At 41.8% G+C, this 8,380-nt stretch overlaps 1 long non-coding RNA gene across 1 annotated transcript; it reads left to right on the top strand.

Moving 5' to 3' along the window:
• Window positions 1-299: 299 nt before the first annotated feature.
• On the top strand, window positions 300-6,978 carry LOC138874539 (uncharacterized). The gene is made up of 2 exons (XR_011401540.1): window positions 300-777; window positions 6,393-6,978. It is a non-coding gene; the product is annotated as an uncharacterized lncRNA (long non-coding RNA).
• The last annotated feature ends 1,402 nt before the right edge of the window (window positions 6,979-8,380 follow it).

An 8,380-nucleotide genomic window follows, 5' to 3' on the forward strand; every position in this document is an offset into this window, starting at 1 on the left:
TTTAATTTAATCCCATTTTTATTTTTAGTATGATATTTTAAAAAATACTAAAAAATAGTCTTGTTTTAACAGTTAGTTTTATTTTTAATAGTCATTTCTACTTAAGTAGGATTAGTTAATATATGTGGGTAGTATTTTTATTCTTGTTTTAGGGAGCAAGAATCAAATTTGGACTAAAATAATCCAATTTTGAGGCCCATTTCGATTGAGCCCTTGGCCCATACCCTTCTTAGCCCACTACACCACCTTTCCCTAAACCTAAGACTCTTTTTCTTAACCAAGACAACCCTAATTCTCTAGGAGGGGCAGCCGCAGCCGCAACACACTCCCTTTCCCCACCAAGCAACAACCTAACACCTACAAGAGAACGCCATCCCCAGCCATTTCTATCACCATACGACAAACCTCCCACCAGAAATCAGACACAAGACCAAAAACGCCACGCACAAGAACACCATCTGCGACACCCCTCCCTTCCCTAACCATCTCCAGCCGTCAATCCCTCTCTATTTCACATCTGCCGCCACCGGCCAATTCAAGCCCGCCGGAAATCGACCACAAATATAGATGCGTTTTGCTTCTTCCCTTCAGATTTCAATTTCAGTATTTCTTTTTTGAAAAATGGAAATTATTTGAGGTTTGAGTGATTGAGGTGCGGAGTTTAGTTCGAATTTGCTGTCGCCCGTCGTTCTGGTCGCGGTTCATTCTTGTCGTTGTTTTCTCGCTCAAATTTTGGAGTCAAGACCTGTGTAGTTGCTGATTTTTATTGCTATCGAGGTTCACTCTTCTCCCCTTTCCTACGGTTTGCACTGTTATTTTGTGTGTTGTGATGGATTTCCTTGATATTGGTCCGTAGTCATAATTTGTAATTGTGGTTAGAGCTCTTAGACTTGCTTAGCTATTTAATAGTATTCCTATGTTAATCTCTGTTAGGCTTAGGCTGCCATGTTTCCTACTATAAACTAAACTTGAGGTTTCATTCCAAATCTTAGATTCACATATTTGACCTCTTCCATTCTAAATGAATAATAATTCTTTGTTCCATAAATCTGTGGAATAGTTTTAATTTGATGAATATATGGAATGGTTTTGAAAACGTGATTCTTTGTTTATTTGGCCAACTCTTGGTCCCAATGGAAGGCACAGTAGCGTTTTCTTCAAGTATTTACATATAATTTTGAAATTTGAAATCATATTTTTGTGGTAAGTATTCTCCTTTCACTCTTGGTATCAATTTTGCCTTTTCATTAATACTTTTAGCATGTTTAAAACACTCTCTTAAATAAAGAGGCATTTTCATGTGTTAGTGCTTAAAAATTACTAGTAGCGCTAGTGTTCAATTACAGTGGCAAAGTTTTTCTTCTAACGTAAGTTAAAATGAAAACTCTATAGTTAAATATTCAATTCACTTTAGGTTGTGATCGTACTTTTGCCTTGGGTTAGTAGGACATTAAGAGAAAAGTTTTCAGTGGGATTTCCTCGCTAAGTTTTGTGGTTTACGTTTTGAGTTGCCTTTTATATGCCTTGCTATTTTCGTCGTCTCCTACTTCTTCTTTTTTTGTTTTGTTTCGTTTGTTGTTTTGTTTTGAATGCTATTCTTCTCATCGTATGCACATCTCTTATTTGAATGACGATGTTGAGCCGTAGAGGGTGAAATCACAAATGAAATGAAGTTGAACATGAGCATGAAATATCTTTATTTATTTTAGCTTAATTTTTACTTTTCTTCCATAATCGCTAGGATCATGTTTAGGCCGACCACGCCTGGGTAGGCAATCTTAAGGTCTTTTTCTATTTGTTTGTTTTTGGTTTCGAGGTGAGAGGTCGCTCCCTTTATTTTATATTCAGGGGAATGCCCCGTAGATCTTGTATATATTTTTATCTGGGTATGCCCCGAAGTATTTGTATTTGGAGGCCGAAAGTAGAACTCGTAGTATTCTAATTTTATTTTCATTTTTTATTAGGTGGGGACGACCTCGAGCCTCGTGTATGTTTATTTTCTTTTTCGTGTTTATTTTTACCTCAATTTGAATATTCTTAAAAGCCAACTTGATCATGTACGCAACCGTACTAGTTACGGGACTCGGGGAATGCCTAACACCTTCTCCCTGAGTCAAATGAACTCCTTTACCCGAATCTCTGGTGCAGACTTAGTTTTTGAGTCTGTGTTTTGAAAGGAAAAAAAATTATTTTTAGAAAAACGGTGGCCTGACACACCGAGATCAAATGTCAGGTGATGACTCTGAGTTAATCCTTTTGAACACAAATTTTTTATCACTTTCAAAAATTGAAAACCTTTGAACTTTACAAATTTCTTTTATTATTTTAAGAGGGGTTAGTGAAGTTTGTAAAAAAGGGGTGTGACACCCGGATCGCCTAAAATTTTTCTGGACCATCAAATACGACATAGGGAACCATAATCATTACTTCACCATGATCGTTCCTCTTTTTTATTTTTTACCATTTACGATCATGAAACTGGATTTTCGCGTGATTCCTATATTTTCGTGTGCTATAACCAATACCTTCCTCGTAGGCTTGGGCGCTCGGACATGGATCGCCTAAAATTTTTTCTGGCCATCAAATACGACAAAAGGAATCATAGTCACCGCTCCACCATGACCGTTCCTTGTTTATTTGCGTGTTACGGTCATAAAACTGAAATTTCGCCCGATTCCCATATTTTCGTGTGCTATAGACCACGCCTTCCTCGTGTGCACGGGACCTCGAACCCGGATCACCTAAAATATTTCTGGGCAATCAAATACGACCTAGGGAACCATAGTTACCGCCCCTCCAGAACTGTTCCTCGTTGTTTTGCATTTTACGGCCATGAAACTTGAATTGTGCACGATTCCCATGTTTCCGTGTGCTATAGCCCACGCCTTCCTCGTGGTCCCAGGCCCCCGGACCCGGATCGCCTAAAAATTTTCTAGGACATCAAATACGACCTAAGGAACCATAGTCACTGCCCCGCCATGATCGTTCCTCGTTGTTTTGAATTTTATAGCCATGAAACTGGAATTCTGCTCGATTCCCATATTTTTGTGTGCTATAGCCCATGCCTTCCTCATGGGCCTGGGCCCCTAGATCCTAATCGCCTAAAATTTTTTGGGCCATTAAATATAACATAAGGAACCATAGTCACTACCTCGCCATGACCGTTCCTCATTTGTTTTTGCATTTTCCAGTCATAAAATTAGAATTCCATTTGATTTACATATTTTCCTATGCTATTGCCCATGCCTTCCTCGTGTGCACGGGCCCCCGGACCCGGATCGCCTAAATATTTTCTGGACCATCTAATACGACCTAAGGAACCATAGTCACTTCCCTACCATGATCGTTCCTCTTTTTTATTGGGATTTACGGCCATGAAACTAGAATTCTGCAAAATTCGCATATTTTCGTGTGCTATAACCCACGCCTTCCTCGTGTGCCCGGGTCCCCGGATCTGGATCACCTAAAATTTTTTCGGGACATCGAATACGACCTAAGGAACCATTGTCACTGCCCCGCCATGATTGTTCCTCATTGTTTTTCATTTTACGACCATAAAATTGGAATTCTGCCCGATTTTCATATTTTCGTGTGCTATAGCCCTTGCCTTCCTCGTGGGCCCCGTCCCCTAGACCCAGATTGCCCTAAAATTTTTTTGGGCTATCAAATACAACATAAAGAACCATAGTCACTACCTTGCCATAACCATTCTTTATTTTTTTTTTGCATTTCATGGCCATAAAACTAGAATTCCACCTGATTTCCATATTTTCCTGTGCTATTGCCCACGCCTTCCTTGTGTGCATGGGCCCCTAGACCCGGATGACCTAAATATTTTTTGGGCCATCTAATACAACCTAAGAAGCCATATTCCTCTTTTCATTGGGATTTACAACCATGAAACTGGAATTCTGCACGATTTGCATATTTTCGTGTGCTATAACCCACGCCTTCCTCGTGGGCCCGGGCCCTCGGACCTGGATCACCTGAATTTTTTTTAGGACATCGAATACGACCTAAGGAACTATTTTCACTGCCCCGCCATGACTGTTCCTTGTTGTTTTGCATTTTACGGCTATAAAACTGGAATTTTGCCAAATTCCCATATTTTCGTGTGCTATTGCCCTTGTCTTCCTCGTGGACCCGTGCCCCCAGACCTGGATCACATAAATATTTTTTGGGCCATTAAATACGGCCTAAGGAACCATAGTCACTACCTCGCCATGACCGTTCCTCATTAGTTTTGCATTTTACGGCCATAAAATTGGAATTCCACCTGATTTTCATATTTTCGTGTGCTATAGCCCATTCCTTCCTCGTGGGCTCGGACTCTCGGACCCGGATTGCCTGAAATTTTTCTGGGTCATCCAATACGACCTAAGGAACCATAGTCACTGCCCCACCATGGGCGTTCCTCTTTTTTTTTTTTTTTTTTTTTGCGATTTACGTCCATAAAACAGGAATTCCACCTGATTTCCATATTTTCCTATGCTATAACCCACGCCTTCTTGTGTGCACAGACCCCAGACCCGGATCGCCTAAAATTATTCTGGGCCATCTAATACGACCTAAGGAACCGTAGTCACTGCCCCACCATGATCGTTCCTCTTTTTTATTGCAATTTACGGCCATGAAATTGGAATTCTACATGATTCGCATGTTTTCATGTGCTATAACCCACGTATTCCTCGTGGGCCCGGGCCCCTGGACCCGGATCACCTAAAATTTTTCCAGGACATCAAATACGACCTAAGGAACCAATGTCACTACCCCTCCATGATTGTTCCTCATTGTTTTGCATTTTACGGCCATGAAACTGGAATTTTGATCGATTCCCATATTTTCTTGTGCTATAGTACTTGCCTTCCTCGTGGGCCCGTGACCCCAGACCCGGATCGCCTAAAAGTTTTCTAGGCCATCAGATATAACATAAGGAACCATAGTCACTACCTCGCCATGACCGTTTCTCATTTATTTTGCATTTTACAACCATAAAACTAGAATTCCTCCTGATTTCCATATTTTTCTATGCTATGGCCCACACCTTCCTCGTGGGCCCGGGTACCCAGACCCGAATTTCCTAAAATTTTTCTGGGCCATCCAATACGACCTAAGGAACTATAGTCACTACCCCACCATGATCGTTCCTTTTTTATTGCGATTTACGGCCATGAAACTGGAATTTCGCCCGATTTGCATATTTTCGTGTGCTATAACCCATGCCTTTGTCGTGGGCCGGGGACCCCGGGCCCGTATCACCTAATTTTTTTTGGGATATCAAATACGGCCTAAGGAACTATTGTCACCACCTCGCTATGACTGTTCCTCGTTATTTTGCATTTTACAACCATGAATTTGGAATTCTGCCCGACTCCCATATTTTCATGTGCTATAGCCCATGCCTTCCTCGTGAGCCCAGGCCCCTGGCTCGGATCGCCTAAAATTTTTCTAGGCCATCAAATACGACCTAGGGAACCATAGTCACTACCCCACCATGACCGTTCCTCTTTTTTTTTTTTTCACGATTTACGGCCATGAAAATAGAATTTTTCCCGATTCCTATATTTTCATGTGCTATAACCAGTACCTTTCTCGTGGGCCCGAGTCCCGGACCTGGATCACCTAAAAGTTTTTCGGGCAATCAAATACGACATAAGGAACCATAGTCACCATCACGCCATGACCGTTCCTCGTTTATTTGTGTTTTACGGGTATAAAACTGAAATTCTATATAATTCTCATATTTTCGTGTGCTATAGCTCACGTCTTCCTCGTGTGTACGGGCCCTCGGACCCGGATCACCTAAAATGTTTTCGGGTAATCAAATACAACCTAGGAAACTATAGTCATCGCCCTGCCATGACTGTTCCTCATTGTTTGCATTTTACGACCACGAAACTAGAATTCTGCACGATTCCCATGTTTTCATGTGCTATAGCCCACGCCTTCCTCGTGGGCTTAAGGACATCAAATACGACCTAAGGAACCATAGTCACCACCCCGCCATGACTGTTCATCATTGTTTTGCATTTTACAGCCATGAAACTGGAATTTCGCCCGATTCGCATATTTTCGTGTGCTATAACCTACGCCTTCCTCGTGGCCCCCCAGACCCGGATAGTTTAAAATTTTTTTGGTCCTTCAAATATGACAGAAGGAACCATAGTCACCTTCCCTCCATGGCAGTTCCTCGTTGTTTTGCATTTTACGGTCATGAAACTTGAATTCTGCCCGATTCCCATATATTCGTGTGCTATAGCCCATGCCTTCTTTGTGGGTCGAAGCTGATAACTAGGGATTTTGACGCATTTTATACTCCTTCTTGCTCATGCTTTAATTAGAAACTCATACAAAATAGTCCCAAAAGACTTATAAGTTGTGCTTGATTGCAGGTTTGATCAACAAAGTGACAAGATGTCAAAGATCAACTCAAAAGGAGTGAAACTTGCACAAGTACCAAAGACAAGACAAGCTCAGGCAAAATAGGTCCAGTACAACCGCACAGCACTTTGTGCGGTCTGCACTAGGAGGTTCAGAGAGAAGGCATTCAGGCTAAAAGGCAATGCGGCCGCACTAGATTTAGTGCGGTCTGCACTGGAGTCCATGCGGCCGCACTACCATTCTGTGCAGTCCGCAGAGCCAAGATTCAGAGAAGTTCCAGTTTGGAGCTTTCAAGCCAATGCGGTCCGCAGTCCATTTTGTGCAGACCTCACTAGAAGTCACCGTAGCCGCAGTCCATTCTGTGCGGTCCGCGGAGCTTGAGTTCAGAGAGCTGGATTTGGAGCCAAGAGTCCTAGTGCGGCCGCAGTCCATTCTGTGCGGTCGCACTAACCCCGCAGGGGCATTTTTTTCCAGATTTTTTAGCTTAGTATAAATAGATCCTTTTTCCATTTTTAGGTCATCAGATATTGTAATAGCATAGCTGCGCTCGTGGGTCGACTTTTCTTAGTCATTTTGGGCAACTTTAACTATATTTCATCATTGAATCTTTGTATTTAGCTTAACAATTAATTAATATGTGTTTATCTTCATCTATTTCTTGTTTTTCTTCTTTAAGTATGAGTAGCTAGACCCCATAGCTAGGGTTGTGACTCAACCCTAGTGTGGGTAATTGATGAGTCTTGTATTTTAGGGCTAAATTGATTATGGGTGTTTGATATTTGGGTCAATTTCATGATTAATTTCTGAATTAGTGGTTGCAAACACTAGTTTGTATTTAGTTGACTAGGGCTCTTCTTGAGAAAGAGAGCCTAAGTCTCCAAAATTAATCTAATAAGGAATTGGGACGTACTCAAGAGATTGATAGCCCCAATTAAAGGGTTAAACCTCGAGAGAGTAATACCCGAATTGAACCCTAAGTTGCTTGTACAAATTTGCATATCCAGTTGGTCTTGAGAAAGTCAGTTGGGCAAAATCACTTAAACCACCGAGAGGTGTAGAGTGGGTAAAGTATTGCAACGGTTATATCATACTCCCCAATCATATCAACTATGCCTTAGACTCAAGTACCCATCAATTGGCTACCTAGGCGGATGTCACTACCCTAGTGCCCTTAAAATATTTGAACAACCCGTAGCATTTAACTCTTAGTTTAATTTACAATTTGTAGCTTGTTAAAAGTAGAATTATAAAGAAAACCCCAAAAATGATGAGAAGTGTAATTTGGAACTCTACGCAATCCTAAGGTAAATAGATACACCACTCCAATTCTAGCTCTCTGTGGGAATCGATCCCGACCCAAAATTGGGTAAAAGCTGCTCTGACCCTCTGTTTCTACATAATTAGTAGTGCAGAGTAGGCCGTGATCACTTTTTGGCGCTGTTGTCGGGGAGCTAACGATTTTGGCTATCTATTTAGTTAGTTTCGTGTATTGTTCTTCTTTCCTTCTTTGTTACTTACTTGTTTGTGTCACTATTCAGGTACCATAATGGTAGCTAACAACGCTAATGACACTCTTGGAAACGTGATTGCGGGGGAGGAGGTAGATGATGCCGGCGAAGATGAGATGCCTTTGTACCTCAAGGACAATGTAGAGGTCAAAATGCCAATGCTAATCCAAATGGTGATATTCCAGACCCTCCTCTACCACCTCCAAGAGTGGCTCCCAGAGTACTTCCGAACTAGGGCTATGCGAGTGCTATTGTCCCACCCCGAATCTGGGCGGGTAATTTTCAAATAACCAACGTGATGTTGACCTTACTTGAGCAGCGTGGGTATTTTACGGGAGCTGCGGATCAAAATGCCTACAAATATCTCAAGGGGTTCATGGATACATATTGGGGGAGCAACCAGATGAATGTGTCCGAGGATGCTCTTAGGTTGCGGCTTTTCCCATTCTCACTTCGGGGGAAGGCATTGGATTGGCTAGAGAGACTCCCCA

This window comes from Nicotiana sylvestris, chromosome 8, assembly GCF_000393655.2.
Source record: "Nicotiana sylvestris chromosome 8, ASM39365v2, whole genome shotgun sequence".
Classification (NCBI taxonomy): Eukaryota; Viridiplantae; Streptophyta; class Magnoliopsida; order Solanales; family Solanaceae; genus Nicotiana; species Nicotiana sylvestris.